A 25385-nucleotide genomic window follows, 5' to 3' on the forward strand; every position below is an offset into this window, starting at 1 on the left:
TCAAAAAAAAAAGAAATGAAGAATTCAATATGTGAAATGAAAAATACAGTGGGAAGCCTTAACAACAGACTTAGTGAGGCAGAAGGAAGAATATCCAAGCTTGAAGACAAATCTTTCAAAATCTTTCAGTCAGACCAAAAAGAAAAAAAAAAAAGAAGAAATTAGAAAATTAAAAACAGTGTTGGGGATTTGTAGGATACTATCAAAACATCCAACATACAGGTTTTAGGAGTTCCTGAAGTTGTGGAAATGGAGAATGGATAATAAGGCCTAGTCAGTTAAATAATTATAGAAAACTTACTTAATTTGGAGAAAGAAAGGTATATCCAAGTACACAAGGCAGAAAGAACTCCTTATAGACACGACCAGAAGAGATCTTCACGACGACACATTTGTAGTCAGACTTTAAACAGTAAAACATAATGAAAAGATTCTAAAATGTGCACAAGAGAAATGTCAGATTACTTTCAGAGGATTTCTAATTAGACTCACAGGTGAATTCTCATCAGAAACCCTACAGGCTTAGAAAGAATGGTCAAATATATTCCAAGTCTTAAGAGAAAAAAAAAAAACTGTCTACCCAGAGTACTATATCCTGCAAAGCTCTCATGTATGAATGAAGGTGAAATAAAGACCTTTCATAAAAAACACAAATTGAAAGAATTTGTCACCACCCATCTAACCTTACAAAAGATGCTTAATGATGAGCTACACAAAGAAACCAGAATGATTCTCTTCATTATGAAAGGATGCAAAGGCAGAAAAATCCCCCAGTAAAAGTACAAATGAAATCCAAATCATACACTAGGAATACTTACAGAAAAATTGCAGTGCTAAGACTTTACTTAGTAACAACTTGAATGTAACTTTGAATGTAAATGGCTTAAATTCTCCAATTATGAGACACAGGATGGCTGAATAGATTAAAATATAAGACCCACCTATTTTCTGCCTACAAGAAACACCTCACCAACAAAGATGCATTCAGCCTGAAAATGAAAGGATGATAAAAGATATCCCATGCTAATGGAAACACAAACAAGCAGGTATAGTCATCCTAGTATAAGACAAAATAGACATCAACACAAAAACTGCTAAAAAGAGACAAAGCAGCTCACTATGTTATGATTAAGGGATCAATTCACCAGGAAGATGTGACTATAATAAATGTATATGCACCCAATGCCAGAGCAACTGACTATTTAAAACAAATGTTAATGTATGTAACTGGAGGTATAAACTCCAATACAACAGTAATTGGAGACTTCAACACCCAACTTTCATCAATGGACAGAGCAAGTAGCCAGACAATCAACAAAGAAACAACAAAGCTTATCTATATTATGGGCCAAAGGGATGTAACTGTTATGCTCAGAATCTTTCATCCCACATTTGCAGAATACACATTCTTTTCATCAATTCCTTGAACTTTCTCTAGGATATACCATATTCTAGGCCATAAAGCAATTCTCAACAAATTAAAAACATTTGAAATCATTCTAGGCATCTTTTCTGACCATAATGATATGAAGCTATAAATTAACAATTCAAGAATCTCTAGAACAGATGCAAACACATAGATATTGAAGAGCATGCTCTTGAATGAACAGTGGGTCACAGAAGAAATCAAAACATTTCTAGAAAAAATGAAGACAATAATACATAATGTCAAAACTTATGGGATACAGCAAAAGCAGTGTTAAGAAGGAAGTTTATAGCAATTGGTGACTACATCAATAAATCAAAAAATACACCAAATAAATGAGGTACCAATTGTCTTGAGGACCTAGAAAAAGAACAACAAACCAAACCCAAATTTGTAGGAGAAAAGAAATAATTAAAATTAGGGAAGAAATAGACAAAATTGAAACAAGAACTATAAAAGATCAGTGAAACAAAGGGGTTTTTGAGAGAGAAAAAACTGATACACCATTGGCCCAACTGACCAAGGAAAGAGGCATAAGATAAAAACCAATAAAACTAGAGATGAAAAAGGAAATGTAACAATAGATACAACAGAAATAAAAAGAATCATTAGGAATTACTACAAAGAGTTATATGCCAAGAAATTGGAAAATCTCCAACAAATGGGTAGATTCTCGGACACATAAAATCTAAGAAAACTGAGTCATGAATTTATATAAAAAACCTAATCAGACCAATAACCAAGACAGAAATTGAATCAGTAATAAAGACCTCCCAACAAAGAAAAGCCCAGGATGGACGATTTCACTGCTGAATTCTACGAAACCTTTAAAGAAGAACAAGTTCCAATTCTCCTCAAGCTATTCAAAATAATCGAAAGGAAATGAATCATCTAAGACTGTTTCTATGAAGCCAGTATCACCTTTATTCTTAAACCAGAAAAAAATACAACAGAGAAAGGGAACTATATAACAATATCCATGGTAAACAGAGATGCAAAACATCCTCAACAAAATACTAGCTAATTGAATCAACAACACATTAGAACAATCATTCAGCTGGACCAACTGGGATTTATCCCTGGTGCGCAGGGATGGTTCAGCATTCACAGATCAGTAAGTGTGATACATCACGTTGCATTTTGACAAAATACAACACTCTTCCATAATGAAAATCTTAAGCACATTATGTATAAAAGGAACATTTCTTAACACAATCAAGGCAATTTATGGCAAACATACAGCCAACATGTTACTGAATGAGAAATATTTGGAAGCATTCCTATTAAGATCCAGGGCTAGACAAGATTGCACACTATCACCATTGCTGTTCAATAAAGTCCTGGAAATTTTAGCCAGAGCCATTAGGAAAAAAAAAATCAGAGGCTTACAAATTGGAAATGAGGAAGTCAAAATTATCTCTATTTTTAGATGACATGAATCTATTTATAGGTGAACAAAAAGACTCCACAAAGAGACTATTGGAATTTATAAAAGAGTTTGGTAAAGTGACAGTATATAAAATTAACACACAAAAATTCAAATCTCTATTTTAAAAGTCAATTTAAGCTTTTCTAGAAAGGTGACTGAACTATTCATCTAGCATCAAGTACTTAGTGTCTTATAATATAGCTGACATTATTTAGAAGCGGTATTCATCCCTCTTTTGTTACTTACCTTTTCATGCAGTTATGCTGTGTACCTCCTATAGATTCTGAAGCCTTGTGAACAAAGTCTTGTGCTTATGATCTTTTTAGCTCACTGTGTTTAGCCCAGGGCATTCATTCTTATTTTCTTTTAACTTTTGTTTCTAAAAATGGATTTATCTAATTTGCCATATAAAATTTTGTTTAAAGCGAAAATAAATACAACCAATGAAAAGGCAATGGGTGATTGGTATAGCAAATTATGACCTTAAATAAGTCCTAGTTGATTCATTTTCTTTTTCCTGCATCTAAAGGTACTTGAAGCATCCAAACTGCTTTTGTTCCTACTTTTACTAGAGCAGTTAAACAAGGATTCACATTTTGTTTTGTTTTTGTCACATGGGCCTTTTGTCAATGTGATGAAGAAATATCACTAATAGGAGTAAATGATTGCCAAATATTAAAAAATATCTTGTGATATGCTAATGTAAAGAGTCATATTATCCCCATAAATAATATCATCTATCACTGATTCTGATAGTTATCATATTCTTAAAGTAGCTATGATTGTTACAATATTTTTAGGCATCTTTAATAGTAATAACATAATATGAACATAGTGTGGAATCTGTTAATGTGAAGTGGAAGTCAAAATAGAATATTAGAAAAAATAGAATATTACGGAGGTGTGTTGCTTATATTCATGGTCAAAGGATACTAATTTCATTTGGAGATTAGAGAAAAACAACCAATTTAACATGTTTTTCTTTTTCCCATAAAAGCTGTCATATCCCTAAATTCTATCCATGGACCATATGGACGTCTGTAGGACCCAGATAAGAAATTCCCAGTTAAAAGAGGATAAGTCACAGATAGGTTGTTAATATACTGGCTTTCCCTGTAATATTATATTTCAGAAAGCACCCAAGGATAAAAACAAGACCTCCTAATTGAAAGGAGTAAAGAATTGATGTTACAATTTCATATAATGATTTCCTAACACTTTTTTTTTTTTTTACGATTGTCCACTGCAAGAGTAAAGGAATATCAAAATCAGGTGAAAATTCTCCATTCTAATGGACCTAATTACAAGCTAATCTCTTCCCCCCAGGAAATGTTACTAGTGTTAATGTTATATCCACGTGCTAGGGCATTTACAGAGGTGTTCTGTCTTAGAGTCACTGTAGTTTTCATTACTATATTTTCACCCTCACTCTGAAGTCCTCAAAATTGTGTTAACATATTGTATAAGTTAATATGCCCCTTCAAGCACTAAATGCATTTTGATAGGAGTGGATAACAATGCAAGAAATATTCTGGGCCAAAATTTTGGCATGGTGGTTTGAGCTACCGCTTGCAACACCACTATCCAATATTGGAGTATCAATTAGTCCCAGCTGCTTCAGTTACAATTTAGTTTCTTTTTAATGAGTCTGAGAAAGTAGCAGAAAATGTCACAAGTGCTTGGGCTCTGCAACACATGTGGGAGACCAGGATGGAATTCCTGGCTCCTGGCTTCAGACAACCCCATTCCTGGCTATTGCAGCCATTCAGGTAGTGAACTGGTGGATGAAAGATTTCTCTTTCTCCCTGTCTCTCTCTTTCCCTCTCCCGACCTCCCTTCTTTCTCTCTCTCTCTCTCTCTCTCCCTCTCCCTCTCCCTCTCTCTTGTGCTCTTTCAAAAAAAAAAGAGAAAAGTTAAAAAAACTAATTCACTACACAAGATTCTTCTTAATCTGTCATTTGTAGTGTTACAGATTATCCATATACAATGTCATTTGTCAATATGCTATTATAATAGGACAATAATATATCATGCTTCCAAATTATGTTAGTTCTTTAAAATAAAACAAGAAACTTCAATTGTTTTCCACCAATATTTATCATCTTTGTGTTCCTGAATATTTTCTTTTTGAATAATGCTTGGATATAAAAGAAAATGTATAAGTGTAAACATGCTGGTTTGCGTTTTATTTACATGTGCCAATTGACAAAGAGACATAATGTCTTAGATGACACATATGCAAAAAAACCCCTGTGTGTATTCATTCACTAATCATGTTAAACATTGCTAGGAGCTCTGTTTCTAACACATCTGTGTAACTAATCTACAGCCTAGAATCTAACACAGCTGGTACACAATGTCTTTGCCACTAAAAAGTGGCAAATACTCCTCAGAAAATGATGAAGAGTATTTTCTTGCTTCTTCCTCTGAAATGTATTAATCACGGGGCCAGCACTGTAGCTTAGCGGGTAGGGCCATTACCTGCAGTGCTGGCATCCCATATGGACAGTGGTTCAAGTCCCAGCTGATCCACTTCTGATTCAGCTCTCTGTTATGGCCTGGGAAAGCAGTAGAAGATGGCCCAAGTGCTTGGGCCCCTACACCTGCTTGGGAGCCCAGAAAAAGCTCCTAGCTCCTGGCTTCGCATCAGCGCAGCTCCGGCTATTTTGGCCATCTGGGGAATGAACCAGCTGAACCAGTGAATCAGTGAAACAGCTGAGCTGTCTCTCAAATAAATGGAAAAAAAATCTTTAAAAAATGTATTAATTGCTTCATTTGGACAGGGAGATGAAATGAGCAGGTAAACACTACTTTTTTTTATTGTTTATTTTGCTGAATACATACTAATTAGAGAATAGTGATCCAAGGCATAGCCAAAAAATAAAAGTATAGCACATGAATTTCTTTTTTCTTAGGCATAATCATTTTTATTAATATGCACAACACGTTTTTGAAAACGCTGACTTCGTGTAATTTTAAAAATGGCACTTGCAGGTACAAAGATGCAGAGATGACCACAATCTTCAGATGTTTACTTGAAAAGATTCTTCAACAGCATTTTGATATCGGATCTCCTCACCCAGCTGAAGATTCACAAATTCTCCATAATTAAACTGATGTCTTTGATTTAGATAGCTAATGAAATTCCCAGTAATCCAGCTCTGATCTCTCCAAGGAAGAGACATACAAATAGGACCCATCACAGGAACTATCTGAAATGGGTGATTAATGTTACAGTGATCCAGTAAAGCTGTCTGGTCAAATTTGATTCTTGACACAGGGATTTTTTTTTTTAAGATTTATTTATTTATTTGAAAGGAAGGGTTACAGAGAGGTAGAGGTAGAAAGAGAGAGAGAGAGAGAGAGAGAGAGAGAGGTTTTCCATCCACTGGTTCTCTCCTCAACTGGTGGAAATGGGTGGAGCTGCGTCAATTCGAAGCCAGGAGCCAGGAGCTTCTTCTGGGCTTCCCACCTGGGTGCAGGGGCCCAAGGACTAGGGCCATCTTCTACTGCTTTCCTAGGCCATAGCATAGCTCTGGATTGGAAGTGGAGCAGCCGGGACTGGAGCCAGCACCAGTATGGGATGCTGGCACTGATGGCAGCGGCTTTACCCACTACACCATAGCGCCGGCCCCTAAATACAAGGGACATTTAAAGGTGTGATGTCTAGAAGAACTTGCATTCTCTTGGTAAGTTTCTGTGTTATCAGATGTGGATGTTTCACTCCTATTACTGTTCCCCCCTGAATCTTGAGAAATCTGAAAGTTTGGAATGACGGAAGAAACACCATATTCATCCTGATACTTCTTACAAGATTTTTAATGGCGTCTCATGTGATAGAATTTAATCTGCTCTGCACAGCATCTATCTGTAGCCACCAGAAAACTTCCTCATGATAATTTCAAGTCCTCAGGCCTGCTCGCGATTTGCTCTCTCTCTTCTAGTCACATATCCACGACAAAGAGGACAATGTATTCCACTTTCTCTCATTGCTGTCAGGAAACAATTTCTACAGAAAGCGCGCTGACTGACCGTGGTCCCCACAGAGCTCTCGGGCACCTCCTGACAGAGGGACGATAGAAATCATCTTCTGTGTAAGATGTGGCCGTGGAAAGCTCCGCGGCCATGATGGGAGATGGGGAAGCAGGGCAGCAATGGGGGCAGCAGCAGAGGCCAAGCTGGCAGTGGTGGCCCTGCAGGACACTTTAGGAATCCCAGCGCGCCGCTGTGGATGGCACAGCTTCTCTGTCGCGGATGGGTAGAGATGTAGCCCTGTGTGGTCTTCCAGCATCTCTACCGACCACTGCCGAACTCGCATCCCAGACCGGTGGGTAAACGGAGGCGGCCTGCGCAGGTCTCATCAGCCAGGAACGGGGAGGAACCTGAGGCTCAGGGTGCTCTGGGATCCCACCGCCCCCGCCAGCAGCTCTCTGCTGTCTGCACCCTGCCCCATGGTCGCCCCACGCGGCAGGACCTCGGGCACTGGGCCCGGGAGCAGGAGCGGGGAGAGGCAAGGACCAGGTGGAGGGGTGCTCCCTAGCAATCGTTTTGAATTTTTAATTTTATAACAACATATCAGAGTCTAAAATGGAACCAACATGAAATTTCATACCTAAAAATAATAATGAAGGGAAATATTGTTCAAACATTCATTTCCTCAAGCATTTTCTCAGTTGGGCAGATTGGACTATTAATGAGCCTTTGATCCCCCTAATGGTAAATTAAATTTACTCAGGAAAATCTCTGCTATTCAACACGGATGACCCCTTTTAATCTCAGCTGGCAAAACAGTAAATGCATTCAGCTGATCAACATAGCCATTAGTGTGGAAAGTGGGGTGGGTAGTGTAACTTCATTACTAGTAATTTTAAAAATTGGGGCCAGCGCTGTGGCTCACTTGGTTACTCTTGCGCCCGCAGCGCGGCCATCCCATATGGGCCCTGGATTCTGTCCCGGTTGCTCCTCTTCCAGTCCAGCTCTCTGCAGTGGCCTGGGAGGGCAGTGGAGGATGGCCCAAGTCCTTGGGCTCCTGCACCTGCATGGGAGACCAGGAGAAGCACCTGGCTCCTGGCTTCGGATCTGCGCGGTGCCGGCTGTAGTGGCCATTTGGGGAGTGAACCAGCGTAAGGAAGACCTTTCTCTCTGTCTCTCTCTCTCTCACTGTCTATAACTCTACCAAACTAAAAAAAAAAAAAAAAAATTAAAATTAAAAAATCTTGACAAAATCCATTTTCCACACATCCTCACTGGTCTTTGTGTTTTTTTTTTTTGTTTGTTTGTTTGTTTGTTTTTTAATTTTTCTTGCTTTTTTTCGTTCCTACACATTGTTTTTGGTATTCTTTGTTAACTATCACATGTCACGTGATATTTGTCTTTTCGGGACTCCTGCTTGGATCTAGGAATGTTTGCTTTATAAAAATTTGGTGCTCCAGCATTCAGTGCATATGCATTCATGATCCTTATGTCTTATTGAACTGATCCCTTGTCATCACATAGTGACTGTTTTGTCTCCTTTTACAGTATTTTTTTTCCCTTAAAGTCTATGTGCACAACATCTTGCTCTCTTTGGTTTACTTGTGCATGGGATATTTTTTCCACTCTTTCACATGTAGTCCATGTTGTGTGTTCACTGTTGAAGTTCATGACATGTCAGCAGGATATCATGTTTTAATTTTAAATCCATTCACTCTATCTTTATCTGTTAATTTGATGATTTAGGCCATCTTTATTCAGTGTTATGAGTGATAAATAATGATTTAGTACTGTCATTTAAACTAACTTCTGTTTAATTTTCTTTGTTGGTTTTCTGGTGGATTTTGCACTTTCACATGGTTTCATGGGAGATAATTGTCTTTCTTTTTTGTAGAAAGCTTTTATTTAATAAATATAAATTTCATAAGTACAACTTTTGGATTATAGTGGTTTTTCCTCCCATAACCACCCTTCTACCACCAAACCATCCCACCCCTTACTCCCTCTTCAATCCTATTCTTCATTAAGATTCTATTTCTTTCTTTTTTAAAATATTAATTTTATTTATTTGAAAGACACAGTTATAGACAGAGGTCAAGAAAGAGGGAGAGGTCTTCCATCCACTGGTTCACTCCCCAGATGGCCGCAATGGCCAGAGGTGCACCGATTCAAAGGCAAGAGCCAGGAGTTTCTTGCAGCTCTCCCACGTAGGTGCAAGGGCCCAAGGACATGGACTGTCTTCTACTGCTTTCCCAGGCCATAGCAGAGAGCTGGATTGGAAGAGGAGCAGCTGGGTCTAGAAGCAGTGCCCATATGGGATGCTGGTGCTTTAGGCCAGGGCTTCAACCCAGTGTACCACAGTGCTGGTCCTAGGATTCATTTTCAATTATTTTTATATGCAAAAGATCAACTCTATGCTAAGTAAAGATTTTAACAGTTTGCACCAATTCAGACACACAAAGGATAAAGTACTGTTTGAAGACTAGTTTTACCATAATTCTCATAGTACAACACATTCAATTCTAACTGGGTTGAGGTAAAACCTCAATGTGGTTTTTATTTGCATCTTTCTGATGGCTGGTGATCTTGAGCATCTTTCCATGTGTCTGTTGGACTCTTGTATTTCATCCTTTGAAAAATACCTGTTCATATCCTTAGACCATTTTTTAATGGGATTACATATTTTGTTATTTACTTTCAGTTCCTTAAAAATTCCGTATATTAATCCTTTATCAGATGTATATTTGGCAAATTTTTACAATAATTCTATAGGTTGCTCCTTTCCTTTGTTGAATGTTTCTTTTGCTGATATATCTTAGCTTGATATAATCCCATTTGTCTATTTTTGCCTTTATTTTCTGTGCTTCTGAGGACTTATCTAAGAAGTATTTTCTTATGTCAATGTTTTTCTGAATGTCCCCAGTGTTTTCTTCTGGTAGTTTGATGTATCAGGTAGCAGATTTTGATGCATGATCCATTGTGTATTGATTCTTGTATAGAGTGTAATACAGGGGCCTTGTTTTAAACTTCTGCATACAGAGGTACAATTTTCTGAACACCATTGTTGAAAAGACTGTCATTTCTCAAGGGTGTGATTTTAGCCTGTTTGTCAAAGAATAGTTGTTGGTAGATGCATGGATTAATTTCTGAGGATTCTAGTCAGTTTCTTGATCAACATGTCTGTTCTTGTGCAAACTTGTTTTGATTGTAACTGTTTTGTAATATGTCTTGAAATCAGACATTGCGATACCTAAAGCTTTATTTCTATTGCTTAGGATTGCTTTAGCTAATAGAGTATCTGGTGATTCCATATGAATTTCAGAGTAATTTTTTCAGATCTCAGAATAAAGTATTGATATTTTGATTGGGATTTCATTGGATCTCCAAATTGTTTTGGGTAGTATGGGGGTTTCTTTTTTTCTTAAGTATATATTTCTTTATTCGAAAGGCAGAGTTACAGAGAGGAAGGGAGGGGGAGAGGCAGAGAGAGAGAGAAAGTTTTCTTTCTGATGGTTTACTCCTCAAATGAATGCACTCAAATGAATGCAACAGCCAGAGCTGGGCTGATCCAAAACCAGGAGCTTCTTTTGGGTCTCCCAAACAGGTGTAGAGGCCCAAGGACTTGGGCCAACTTCTTCTGGTTTCCCAGGCCATAAAGGAGAGCTGGATAGGAAATGGACTATCCAGGACTCCAACCAGTGATCATATGGAATGCTGGCACTGCAAGTGGTGGCTTTACCCGTTATGCCACAGTGCCAGCCCCTAGTATGGATATTTTAATGATATTAATTCTTCCAATCTATGAACATAGAAAATTTTTCAATTATTTGATGTATTCTTCTGTTTCTTTTCTTATAGTCTTGTAATTTTCATTGTAGAGATGTTTCATGTATTCAGTTAAATTTATCCCAAGGTATTATATTTATGTAGCTGTTGTGAATAAGATTGATTAAAAAAAAAGGCTGGTGAGGATATAGAGATGAATACACTGTTGGTAGGAATGTAATTTTGTATAATCATTATGGAAGACAGTGTGGATATTCCTCAGAAATCTGAAAAGAGAGCTGCAATATGACCCAGCCATTCCACTCCTGGGAATTCACCCAAAGGAAATGACATCAGCATATGAAAGAGTTTTCTATCCCCAGGTTTATAGCAGTTCAACTCACAATAGCAAAGATATGGAATCATCCAGATGTCCTTCAACTAATGACAGATGAGGAAATTATGGTAAATAAACACTATGGAATACTAATAAAAATAAAAATAATGAAATCCTATCTTTTTCAACAAAATTGATGCAACTGGAGATGATTATGTTTAGTGAAAAAAGCCAATCCACAGAAGACAATATCATATGGTTTCCCTGATTTAAAGTAACTAAAATACAGAGTAAAAAATGTTATGTATGAGTGAAATGGACATTTTGAGATTTGTTTGTTATTTAGAGCCCTTGTCTATACTCTTGAGGAACAGTGATTTTTCTACTTACTACTTGTTGAATCATTTATTTTATGAAGGGTTAGGCTTATGATTATAAAGAAAATTAAATGTAGTGTCATTGTAAATATAAAAGAAAAATTAGAAGTATGGAAGATGAAGGTGATGGAGGCAGAAAGGGTAGGGTGGGAACTATCATTATGCTCTTAAAACTGTGTATATGAAATCTATGCAATTTTTTCTCTTTTTACAAATAAAAATATTTAAAATCTTTTCCACAGTGAGTAAATCATGTCACTTTCACATACAAAAGAACCATTTGCAAAACAAGAGAAAGATATTGGGCAAAATATAGCAGTCAGTGTAACATAAACTTACTGTTTTGTTTGCACATGCAAATAAAGATTTCAAATAGATATAAAAAGAGGGCTGGCACCTTGGCTCACTTGGCTAATCCTCTGCCAATGGTGCCAGCACCCCACGTTCTAGTCCTGGTTGGCGCACCGGGTACTAGTCCTGGTTGCTCCTCTTCTAGTCCAGCTCTCTGCTCTGGCCGGGGAGTACAGTGGAGGATGGCCCAAGTGCTTGGGTTCCTGCACCCGCATGGGAGACTGGGAGGAAGCACCCGGCTTCTGGCTTCGGATTGGTGCAGCGCTGGCCGTAGCGGCAACTAGGGGAGTGAACCAACGGAAGGAAGACCTTTCTTTCTGTCTCTCTCTCACTGTCTATAACTCTACCTGTCAAATAAAAAAAAAAAATGTAGAAAGAAAAAAATGGAAAGTAGGCAGGTAGTATGGGGTAAATCAATATACCTTTTAAACCTTAAATCACTGGATACATGGATATTCTATTGATGCTACTTTAAAATATTTTAAATTATGAGTCTTAATTTTTAACATAATGATCCACGTTCCTTTTAGGCATGTAGTAGCTATCCTCTCAACAGAATGGCTTCTTTTGTTTACTCCATAAGAATATACTCACAAACTAAATTAGGTGGTTTAATGGCCACTAAAATTTACTCTTGATGAATAAGGTCAAGATCCTGATTAAATAAATAATGAGCTGTAATTTTGTTACTCAGTTTTCATATGATTAAAAATTTCAAAAAGTTAAATAGCATGCCAGAAAACACTTAGGAATTGGGTGTAGGTAACATTAAATCAGCAGTGGACCAAAGTGAGAACCTCTGTTTTTCCTGAAATACCTGAAGCACTTTCTATGTAATTCTTTCTATAGATTTTGGTACTTAAAAAATATAAACAAACTCTGTTTTTATTCACTGAGTTAGAAACACGAGCTTTTGTTCATACCTATATTTTCCCGTCAAGGTAAGTTCTTAGACCAAAAAGAAAGAAAGAAAGAAAGAAACAAAAAGCACCTACATTACTTTCAATTATATCCAGGCCACATGATACAAGAAATATCAAGCTCATGTCAAATGTATCAAAAGCATTGTGAGGGGAACTCAAAAGTTTTTTTTTTTTTTTTTTCCTGAAATCCCTCTGAAGTGGCCCTGTGCAGTTCCTACCAGTCATATATGGCCATTAAAGTTAAATAAAATGGAAAATTCAATTCTCAGTTGCACAAGTCACATTGCCAGTGCTCAGTAGCCACTTATTACTAATTACTACCATATTGGACAGCATAAATATCTAATATTTCCATCACTATAGCACTGAAAGTTTTTTTTTTCCCTGCCCTACCTGAAACTAAAACCAAAAAGCAAACAGAAATCTAGAGAATGTAAGTATAGCAAGCAAATATGGTAACAGCTTATTCATAGTTAGACAAATTCCTTTAAAATATATCCTGGCTATTCTGAAGTCAAATATTAGAGGCTTAGATGGTATCTAATTTACTCCATGCTAAGTGTCATACAATCTGTTTTTCCAGAAAATAGGAAGTTCACAGTAACAAATTGGAAAGGATGGGGTTAAACTATATATGATGAAAATAGATAATTAGAAATAATAAGAAAGTCCCCTCTACCCTAACCCTTATAAGAAAACTAATCAAAGTACTTGATGTTAATCAACCAGGTTTTTATTATTAGTCTGTCTCCTTATTCCTAAAAACTCCAAGTGTTTTGCTATGTTAAGCATTAGCATCTCTGTTTTCAGATGAGATAGGCCCTAAGTGATGAATTGCAAATAAAAGCCAATTTGTTCATATAACTAAATATGTTATAATCTTGCCTTTTGACAGTCATCGCTTGACAAGAATGTTGAATTGGAATTATATAGCTCAATCTCATCACTTAACTATTTAAAATGAAGAGAGAATTCTACTATGTTCATTACAATTCAAGGCTCATGAAAATTAGAAAACTAGAATTATCTTATTTATACAAAATTCTTTCACTTTTATATAGGAGTCTAAGGATTTTCCTAGAAAATCCCTGTCTCACTTTCTCTCAGATATTTCACTGTCATGCTTACTCTAGAGATTTTATCTATTGCCTATCTTAGGTAAGCAAACATCTTCTGTCAATGAGAATCCATGTAAAACTCTTTCTTAGTGTGGTGTACCCTGCCTTTATATTTGATATTATACTCAAATATTTATGTTTGTTATTTGATAAGAAGTCTTTTCCACTAACAAATCAGCCTCATAAACTCTGGGACAATGACTATTTTTGTTCCCATTTATATGTCCAACATTTTTTTAAAGTGTATGTACAATAATCTAAAATAAATAAATAAGTAAACAAATAAATAAATGAATAAATAAATAAATCCACACTGTCCATACTCCTTCCTGCCAATCATCTATTTACCCTCCTGGTTTACTGAAATACACTTAGAATGTGCTAATAGTTTAAGTGAGTGGGTGAGAAAAGACACTTCTTTTGGATCATTGCCTTAAATACTTCCCTTCTCACAGCAGATTTCAAACTCCTCCTGTTTAAAGATTAACACCACACTGTCAACATGGTGTAGTGAAAAGTATAAAAAACGTGGGAGTCAGAACACTTCTGTTCTCCCTTCTGTTATTTGCTTGCTGCATGACCCTAGGAACTGAGCTTCTGTTTCCTAATCCGTGAAATGGGAATAGAGCCACCTGTCTCACTTCACTCACACTTACACAGTTTTTCTAAGGGTCTGTAAAAAAATATTTTTGAAATCCAGATTATTATTCATAACAAGAAAGACACTTGAGCTCTGAGTGGTATACTGCTTATGTTTTCTTCAGCCTGCAAAATTTAATTTTTTTTCTATTTCAGTGCCTGATTTCTGCCTTCAAATTTAGAGAATGCTCCTTCTCCTTTCCCATTGAGTTTGACTTCCCATTTGTGTATCGTTTCAGTTTTGTTCTCTCTTTTCCTGCCAAACTTACTACTTTATTTTTTCATTATACAATTGACCTATAAATCTGCATAGAATGCCATCTTTATCCATGACTTTATCAAGTCTATTCATTCTCCAGTGACCTTCATTATGCTGTCTTCTATGGCCATTTTACTATGTTTGTTCTACCAAAAATTGAATTCATTCATTCACATGTTTCTCCCAATTATTGAACCCCCCCCCCAAAAAAAAATTAATGCCTACACAGTAAAGTCTGCAGGCTCATCTCAGTAATGTTTTGAAGTAGTTTCTAATTACCAGTCTAAAATTCATATAAAAAGGATTAGGAAGTCCTTCTCTGTAGATAGCAAGTACATATCTCACATTTTGAAATAGCTGTTAAACCATCAGTGATTTAAGTGAATTGTTGGCTTTGTTTCATTTGCAATATGTAAAATGTCGTCGCCCAAATCTATAATAACAAAGCAGATCAATTCTTAAAACCAAGATAAAATCAATATCATCATGTCTCTTCCAGAACAATCTTGTTTTTCCTAGAGATGTTGTACAAAATATGATGTCATACATATTCAATTGATAAGTAAATATATGTAGAAATGGATGTAGAAAAAGACCGTGTTGTGTGAGCGTGTGTGTTTGGAGAGATGGGAGTTATCTAGACTTCTATCTTTGAGTTCTTTAAGCAAATCAATCATGGGTTAAAAACAATATTTACTAATCTTCTATTCTATAACAGCCATTGTTCCAAATCTTAAATACATTTTGATAAACACAAAGCAATGAATCTATCTCCTTAGAGCTTATCTGATTAGATAGTCTTTAATAAATAAAATTATGTAGAATTTAAAAATTCATATACACGCGGCCGGCGCTATGGCTCAATAGGCTAATCCTCTGCCTGCGGTGCTGGCACACCGGGTTCTAGTCCCGGTTGGGGAGCTGGATTCTGTCCAGTTGCCCCTCTTCCAGTCCAGCTCTCTGCTCTGGCCTGGGAGTACAGTGGAGGATGGCCCAAGTCCTTGAGCCCTGCACCTGCATGAAGCATCTGGCTCCTGGCTTCGGATCAGCGCAGTGCGCTGGCCGCAGCCCGCTGGCCAAAGCGGCCATTGGAGGGTGAACCAACAGAAAAGGAAGACCTTTCTCTCTGTCTCTCTCTGTCTCTCTCTGTCACTGTCCACTCTGCCTGTCAAAAAAAAAATTAAAATACACACAAAATTTATAACAGTTGCTACAAAAAAAAGGAAACAAAATATAGTGATAGAAAACAACATCAATTAGGACAAAGTTAGATTCAAATGAGAAACTAACAAGAAGTTTGTAGACCATACACAAAATGATTATGATATGATATGGAATTACGGCAGAAAAATGGGGAATTGATCAATTTGGGATCAATTAAATATATATTTGGAGAGTGTACCCGCAGTTGGAGGATCTCTCTCTCTCTCTCTCTCTCTCTCTCTCTCTCTCTCCTTAACTGTTCCTCTCAAGTAAATGAAAAAAATTTAATATATATAAAATAGATAGATAGATAGATGATAGATCCACTAACCACTAAAACTAAAAAATATAACTAAAAAGTGGAAACCATAGGACTTGTGGAAAGATTCTAAATATGGGTTAAAGGTAAGATAAAAATTAAGGGCAGAACAGACAATTCTCAAAAAGAGACATTTGAATAAGCAAAAAGCATATAAAAGAATGCTCAGCAACTCAAATAATCAGGAAAATGTAAATTAATACAAAAATGAGATATTATCTTACTCCTGTTAGAATGTAAAATAGGGACCAGAAATATGATGTAGCGGATAAAGCCACAGCCTGCAGTTCCGGCATCGTGTGTGGGCACCAATTCGAGTCCAGACTGCTCCACTTCTAATCCAGCTATCTGCTGTGGCCTGGGAAAGCAATGGAAGATGGCCCAAGTCCTTGAGCCCTTGCACCCTTGCACCCTTGCACCCATGGGGAGACCCAGAAGAAGCTCCTGGCTCCTGGGTTCAGATTGGAGCAGCTCTGCCCATTGTGGCCAGTTGGGGAGTGGGCCAGTGAATGGAAGACCTCTCTCTCTGCCTCTCTTTCTCTGAGTGTGTGTGACTCTCTTTTTTTTAAGATTTATTTATTTACTCTATACATGATAACAGTTAGATGTGGATTCTAAGAAGTCAAACTAACAGAAGGAGAGTACAGAATGCTTGAGCGTAGCGAAGAGGAGAAAGTGGAACTGATGTTGCCCAAAGCGTACAAAGTTTGTTAGAACTACTTGCTTAAAACTTTGATTTTAAATTTTCTAACTACACACACACACACACACACGTATCTGAAGTAATGGATACATTTTTGGAATCACTTTACAATATCTGTACTCTATATCAAAACATGTGTACCTCAAAAATATATACAATGAAAAAAGGGTGCCTCATGGCTTCTGTTTTAGTGACTGGATGGCTACTGGATCTATCTATCTATCTGTTTTATATATATTAAAGAATTTTTTAAAACTTTTATTTAGTAAATATAATTTTCCAAAGTACAGTTTATGGATTACAATGGATTTTTCCCACCCATAACTTCCCTCCCACTTGCACCCCTCCCATCTCCCGCTCCCTCTCCCATTCCATTCACATCAAGATTCATTTACTTTTCTTTTTTTTTTTTTTTTTTTTGACAGGCAGAGTGGACAGTGAGAGAGAGAGACAGAGAGAAAGGTCTTCCTTTGCCGTTGGTTCACCCTCCAATGGCTGCTGCGGCCGGCGTGCTGCGGCCAGCGGTGCACCGCACCGATCCGCTGGCAGGAGCCAGGTGCCTATCCTGGTCTCCCATGGGGTGCAGGGCCCAAGGACCTGGGCCATCCTCCACTGCACTCCCTGGCCACAGCAGAGAGCTGGCCTGGAAGAGGGGCAACCGGGACAGAATCGGTGCCCAGACGGGGACTAGAACCCAGTGTGCCGGCTCCGCTAGGCGGAGGATTAGCCTGTTGAATCACGGCGCCGGCCAAGATTCATTTTCAATTATCTTTATATACAGAAGATCGATTTAGTATATATTAAGTAAAGAATTCATCAGTTTGCACCACATAAAGTGTAAAATACTGTTTCAGTATTAAAGAATTTTTTTTTTATTTACTTGAGAGGAACAGTTAAGGAGAGAGAGAGAGAGAGAAAGAGAGAGATCCTCCAACTGCGGGTACACTCTCCAAATGGCCGCAATGTCCCTGGGCTGAGCTGATCCAAAGCCAGGAGCCTGAAGTATTTTCTGGTTCTCCCATGTGGGTGCAGGGGTCCAAGTACTTGAGCTATTTTCCACTGCTTTCTCAGGGACATTAGCAGGGAGCTGGATAAGGAGTGAGGGAGCTGAGACATGAACCAGTGCCCATATGGGATGCTGGTACTGCACGCAGCAGCTTTACCTATTATACCACAAGTGTCGAACCCAGTGGATGTGTATTTTAAAATACAGAGCATTTAAAAGTACATATTTATGGCATGTAATAGAATTAGATAAAATTTTGTTTTAAATATTTTCAAACAACTAAAATATTCAAGTAAAAATGTTAAATATTATTTTAGAGCAAGGATTGGAAAACTTCTTCTATCAATGGCCAGAGAATCAACCTTTGTGGCTTTAAGGGCCAGAAAGTCTGTTGCAATTAAATGGGATCTTAGACTGTGACGGCAGCCCTAGACAATATATTAAACAAATGGGCATACCCAGTTTACAATAAAACCATTTATGGCCTTTGGAATTTAAATGTTACAGAATTATCCTGAGGATTGAAATATTTTTGCTTCAATTTTTAACCACTTAAACATTTAGAAAGCATTTGATAGTTCATGTTAAGACAGCCAGCGGCCTTCATTTGGCCTATGGGTCACAGATTACCAATCTATGTTTTGGAACAAGTAATAGTAATCTGGTCTGAAGAAATCAAATAGCAATGAAAATCATAAAATGCATAAAATTTCATATGAAAAGAAATGCAGAATAATATAAAAGATAGTATAGTTAATACCTGGAAACTTGAAGAGTTAAAGACCAGAAGAGATGAAAGATACTATTAGGAAGACTGAAGAGGAGCAAATAATTTGGGACAATGATAGCATGTAAGAAAAATGCAACCGTGACAGCCCTGGTGCTGGCTTGGCAAAACACATGGTGTTATCCTGTTAAACAGGAGCCCTATCACAGAACATCAGCAAGAGTCAAGGTCACTACATTACCCGTAATGCAATGAGAGAAAATCAAGAAGTCTCTGTCATCATATATGAACACAGACAAAAAGAAAAGCGTCATTAAAGCTGAAAACATTCTCTACTCTCCAAGTAACACAAGTGATTGCTGCTACTTATCAATTATAGCTTCAGCCTCCCTCTGTTCCTTTCACCTATTAAATAAAAATTAGTGAGGTACACAGTCATAGAATCTCATTGATTCTTGAAAAGCACTCCATCCAGAACAGAATCTACTCTCTGAAACTTCTTAAAATACCTACCAAATTCTTCATCGGATGCCCCAGATTTTCTTGCATTATCTTTCTTTGCACCATGTACCTGAAAGCTCAATATTGTTTAACTGCAAGTACAAATTTGGTAGTCTTGGTTGGATGGATATCAACACATAGAATGACTGTTAATAGTATCAAATGTTGATGAGAAGTCAAAAAGTAATCACTACATCTGTGCACAAGAAAATGGGTATATTACACAACCACCATCCAAAAAAAAAAAATCTTAGTCCATTTGAAATTTTGCAGCAAAGATTCTACTGTAACAGGATCTTGTGTAAATGCTGCGTGCAAGAATAAAAACAGCATGCACAGACAACTGTGCAAGTCTGTGAGAAGTTTGTAAAGGCTAAAAATTGTTACATATCACTCACAATTATCCATATATGCTCTAAGTATAGTTTGTGCCTTAATTTCTATTCTGAAAATACTTCATCCACATTGTTTGTCATGGCACTGAATTAAAGATCATTCATAAAATATTTTGAAGGTAATGCAATTTCATGCATTTCTACTCTAATAGCAACATGAAGTTATTAGGAGTACTTTAGGAGGAAACTCTTTAGCAATTATTTATTTCATAAGGAAATGTTTTTTGTAATACTAAAAGACTTTCATGGGGGAGGAAGTATGTGCGGGCCTGCTGCACCAGTAGAACAGAACCTGAAGGAGGGAGTGGGAATGAAAAGAGGGACAAGGGGTCAGCGCCATGGCTCACTAAGCTAATCCTCCACCTGTGGCACCAGCACACAAGGTTCTAGTCCCAGTCGGGGCGCCGGATTCTGTCCTGGTTGCTCCTCTTCCAGGCCAGCTCTCTGCTGTGGCCTGGGAGTGCAGTGGAGGATGGCCCAAGTCCTTGGGCCCTGCATCCCATGGGAGACCAGGAGAAGCACCTGGCTCCTGGCTTTGGATCAGCGTGGTGCGCTGGCCGCAGCATGCTAGCCACAGTGGCTATTGGAGGGTGAACCAACAGAAAAGGAAGACCTTTCTCTCTGTCTCTCTCTCTCACTGTCCACTCTGCCTGTCAAAAAAATAAATAAATAAAAAATAAATAAATAAAAAGAGGGACAAGGGCGCAGAGACAACAAGGCTAATCAAGGCTCATTTATTCCAGTGTTCCAGCAATATTTGTACATAGCCAGCTACAGCTCAAAGAAGCAATATAAGCATGCAGCTTATCAGGCCTCTGGTAACACAGATAATTTTAACAGAGTGTTCTTGATCATCATCCTCCTTCAGGATGGGAGTATGTGACTTTCTTATCCCAGGAATTCCACAAGCCAAGATTGGCCTTGACTTGTCCAAAGGCTGCCTACAGAAATATATGTAGTTAATTATTTTCCAATTAGCCTGAAGCACTTTCATGGAAAAATCATACATAGTTGCAAGAATTAATTTACCTGGAGGTCCCAGATATCATTCACAAAGTAAAACATTTTGTATTTTATTATTGCAATCAAACTATCACCAGTACAGTTGTTCTTCCCATAAAAACTGAAGCTCTAGACTTTGGGAATCTTAATTTAATGAAAAGGAATTTTGCCTGTTTTTATTGTTCTCTGATGATCAGTGTTGGAGACTATGTTTCTGCTACACTCATTTTCCCCTGGTAACCAAGATAGACTATCAGGGCTTGTTTATGGTAGGCCAGGAAAAAGAGAAGTGTAAATTGTTTCAAGATTCAAACAGAGCTAGCCACTCTCTCTGGCAGGTGTTTATATTCTTTCTGCTGTAAATCAATCTATTTTTTTCTCCTAACATAGTTAAAAATGTCACTGCCAGTCATCAAACCTCTGGTTAACAACTGAGGCAGGATTGCTTTTGCAGAATTTCACATCTTCAAGGCAGGTCCTCAGTACGATTCATATTAAATAGGTAGACTGAACTGTGATACTTAAAATGTCCTTAGAATCCTTATTCTCAAAATTAGATTCGCCACCATTTTTTCCATACTCATTCCATATCATTGCAAGGTATTAAAACTTACAAGTTTTTCTAAAATAATTTAAGACACAAAATTGTTGCACTTTTTATTTGGAGAGATTTCTAGAATATGCAAGCCTAACTTCCCAAATATGAAATAATTGGTATTAGGTGAAGACAGAAAGTATTCCCAACCACACCTATTAATGTCAACCTTTCTGTTCTATGTAACAAAAGAAACTGTTCCTTAGTATATGCATACATTAGTCCATAACACCATATTTTCTAATTATTTCCCTTTTCATCATTGATCCTAATCATTTCTCAGTTATCCCTGTATCTCCCTTAGACTGAAATCGACATGATCCCATGTTCAGTTAAATCATTGTCTTTAGGTGTGAAATTTAAACATTAGCACTTTTTTTTTTTTTTTTTGACAGGCAGAGTAGACAGTGAGAGAGAGACAGAGAGAAAGGTCTTCCTTTTTGCCGTTGGTTCACCCTCCAATGGCAGCCGCGGTAGGTGCGCTGCGACCAGCACACCGCGCTGATCCGATGGCAGGAGCCAGGTGCTTCTCCTGGTCTCCCATGGGGTGCAGGGCCCAAGGACCTGGGCCATCCTCCACTGCACTCCCTGGCACTTTTGAAAATTCCTGAAATCATTACATTGTGGGAACTTCTGGTTAAGTTCATTGCTGATCATTATGAACTCTTTTTTTTTTTTTTTTTTTTTATTTTTTGCCAGGCTGAGTCAGACAGTGAAAGAGAGAGACATAAAGAGAGTTATAGAGAGACAGAGAGAAAGGTTTTCCTTCCATTGGTTCACTCCCCTAATGGCTGCTATGGCCGGCGCTGCACCGATCTGAATCCAGGAGCCAGGTACTTCCTCCCGGTCTCCCATGCGGGTGCAGGGACCCAAGCACTTGGGCCATCCTCTGCTGCCCTCCCAGCAGAGAGCTGGATTGGAAGAGGGGCAACCGGGACTACTACCTGGTGTCCCAACCGGGACTAAAACCTGGGGTGCCGGCGCCGCAGATGGAGGATTAACCAAGTGAGCCACTGTGCCAGTCTATAAACTCTTTAAATACCATTTTTTGAATTTCTACTCTGTACCATATACAAGCCATATTTTCAGAACAAACCTAAAAGTAAAATATTATTATATATTTTGCAGATGAAGAAATAGTTTTTAGAAGTTAAATGCCTGTGAAGACTACCACATTTGTTGAACAGAGTCAGGACATAATTCCAACTCTGATTGACAAACTTCTGCTCTGTACACCATCCCAACTAACTTGGGGGAAAATAGAGCTCACTTGTTTCAAGGTTCGCATATTCTTATATCCCAATATTTTGTCAGCTTTACAGTTCTTCACCAATCATAGCATGCCGGTCATTTACTTTTCAGAGTTTAGCTTCACATTCCCATTTTCTAAACCTCTTACTTCTTAGAGTGAGCAACATATTCTTGTGAAATAAATTGTACTTACTGTAGAGTGATCATTTTAAATTATAAAAATATTAATTGATTCCTATAGTGACTCTGTTAACTGTGAACTTAAAAAGGTGTAAATGGGTTGTATTTCTCTCTAGATCTCCATAATGTACCAATCAATAAATATTTGTAAAATGTATGACAGTTTGGCAAACATATGGTCTTAACTTTAGTGATAGAGGCAGTCCAAAACCTTTGATTTCTTAAATATTACTCTTTTATGAATCCATGTATTTTAAATTATCTAACACTGGAAGAGGGTTCAACTGTGCATATATGCATACCTTACTCATATACACATAATTGTGTGTTTATAAGCATTTATCTGATATGTATTTTCAAAGATTCCAAACATGCTGCAACCACTACATCTTGCTAGATCATATGGGCTGAGAATGTTGATTATATTAACTACATTCTTGTTGCAAGTAGTGCAGATTTGAGTGAGGTTTGCTATCTATTTCAATGTTGATAGCAAATTCAAAGCCCCTCCTTGTTTTAATAGACATTCTGTCAGTACAGGTATCTATTTATTATACTTGGTAATTCCATAAAGCCTTGTTTATGTTTATTTTGGTAAACATATTTCTCTGATGCTTTATTCTTAATACATCAGACAATTTCATGCAAGCAGGCACACTGAAAGTTTTGCTGTTGTACATCAACTTGTAAACATTCATGCTCCTGCCCATTCATATTGCAGCCCTTTGTAACAACTCTAGCAGAAATCCCCTTAAAAACAGTGTCCAATTGCACAGTGACTCCGAGAGACGCACAAAGAAGTTTATGTACTAAAATCAGTGCATTTATTTTCCTTTCTTCTCTGATGTTCTACTGTTGAATCCAAGTCCCTAGAGATGAAGTGTCTTCCAGTTTCTTCTCTCTTTTGATTAGGGTAATAAGCAATATGTAAGATTCAAGTCCTTACTTGCCAAAGCTTTTTCTAAAATATGCCCTGCATTAAATCACCTGGCAAAACAAATAGCTTTCTATTTTTAAGTAGAAAGTATTTGCACCTTAACATGCAGCTTGCAGACCACTCCAGCACACTCATTACATAGCAGATTTCACTGAAATGAAATTGCTTCTAAAATCTAAGCTGCCAGTTAGCAGATATAATGCTCAGCATCCCTCAAGAATAAGCTTCAATCAAAACAATGTTAAAAATGAACAAAGTAAATGAAGACATATTTTATCATGGGGTAGTTTCAAAACTAATGGAGCCAATGCTCACCACGCAATTCATGAGACTGATACCTTTACTATTGATTTCCTAATCACTGTGATTGTGAGAATACATTCTATTTTTTTTTCTAATGTCATAAATTCAACTTTAAACAGAGTAAGAAGCTTTTAGAAAGAAAATTTTACATCTGTTTATGTCTGAAAATAAAACCACCAGAATTGAAAGGAAGAAAAAAATAACCAAGGGGGTTTTCAAAAATTTAAAACTCCATCATGCATAAATGGAGCTCATCAAAGAAAGTAATTTCCCTGTAGAAAACACTCCATCTTTTGTTTTATGTAAGTTATCAACATGAATATTTTATTCTCAGTGAAACTGCCTTTTCCCTTTGTGTTTCAGTTTTCACATGGTGTCTCAAATAAATAAGCTTCCTTTCTTCCATCCCACTCTATTATTCAGGTCAGTTGCAATAAAATATTTTCTTTGCCCCATATAAGTAGTAATTATAGATTGAGCTTTACTAATTCAATGTTTTTCATTTTTTGCCCTGTTGTGTTTTGAAATCTAGAAACACTAACCCCTTGAATTTTCACATAGTAAATGCAAAATCATTTTTCCAAGTTAAAGGAAATATCTAGGGCACCCATCAAATTAGAAAGAGTATCTTAGCTTAGTTTTGTTTTTGACCCAAAGGTTGGAAGAAAGGTTGCATGAAATGACAATACTAGTTTTACTATTTACTGTAACTAGCCCAGTGAGCTTAGCTAACTATGGAAAGACAGACATTCATATTTAGATTAATCCCCGACATTACAATTGTTAGAATCCATTTCTATTAGTTGTGCCATTCAGTAGATGGTTCTTTTGCCTGCTTCCCTTATGGCTCAAAATTCAACAGCCTGCAATTTTTTTCTTGGTCTAACTATGTGTTGGATACTTACATTGTAGTGGGCGGCCTATCAATAGACTGTAATTTATTTACAGATATGTTGAAATGATTTATTATTGTTGTTTACATCAAATTTATCAATTAGAATCAACACTTATTCATACCTCCTATGTGTCTTAGAGACAGAATCAAGAAACTCATTTTAAGTCAGATTGCAAATATATTCATATCATTAAGTTTTTTAATAGAAACATAGATTCACCATATATAGTTCCAGATATTTGGCTAAATAATAAGCTGTTGGTTAGTTTATTCTGTTTTACTTCTTACAATTCAACTTGGAAATAATATTACTTGTAAAAGTTCTAAGCTCTTATGATTTATAAGTGGGAATGCTTTTCACATTAGTGATAATTACCTTCTATACTAAACCATGGTTTTCAAATTCTCACACAACCATTTAAAATCTCCTTGTACAGTAGAAGAAGATAGTCATAATTCATTTGATTTTTTTTAAATTACTCTGATTATATATGAAGCTAATAGTACCCAAGCTGAAGATTCAGAAAATCATTCCTGTCAAAAAGAGTATAATGAAAATGGAAATTATTATGCATTCTTTAAATTTCACATAAGTTCATTTATCTTGTATGTTACATGTATCTAAAACCAAAAAATGAAACATTGAAAAATGATAGACAAGAATCAATCATATCTGAACTTGCTAGATTAGCTTACTTTTCAACGTAGCTCTATAAATAGGGCAAATAGTCAGTGATCATAAACTATGTCAAGGCTGAGATTTGACAAATAT

General features: G+C 37.0%; 1 pseudogene; it reads right to left on the reverse strand.

The window, feature by feature from the left end:
• Positions 1–5878: 5878 nt before the first annotated feature.
• LOC133765532 (E3 ubiquitin-protein ligase RNF138-like) lies at positions 5879–6982 on the reverse strand (annotated as a pseudogene).
• Between the last annotated feature and the right edge of the window lie 18403 nt (positions 6983–25385).

Source organism: Lepus europaeus, chromosome 8 (assembly GCF_033115175.1).
Source record: "Lepus europaeus isolate LE1 chromosome 8, mLepTim1.pri, whole genome shotgun sequence".
NCBI lineage: Eukaryota > Metazoa > Chordata > Mammalia > Lagomorpha > Leporidae > Lepus > Lepus europaeus.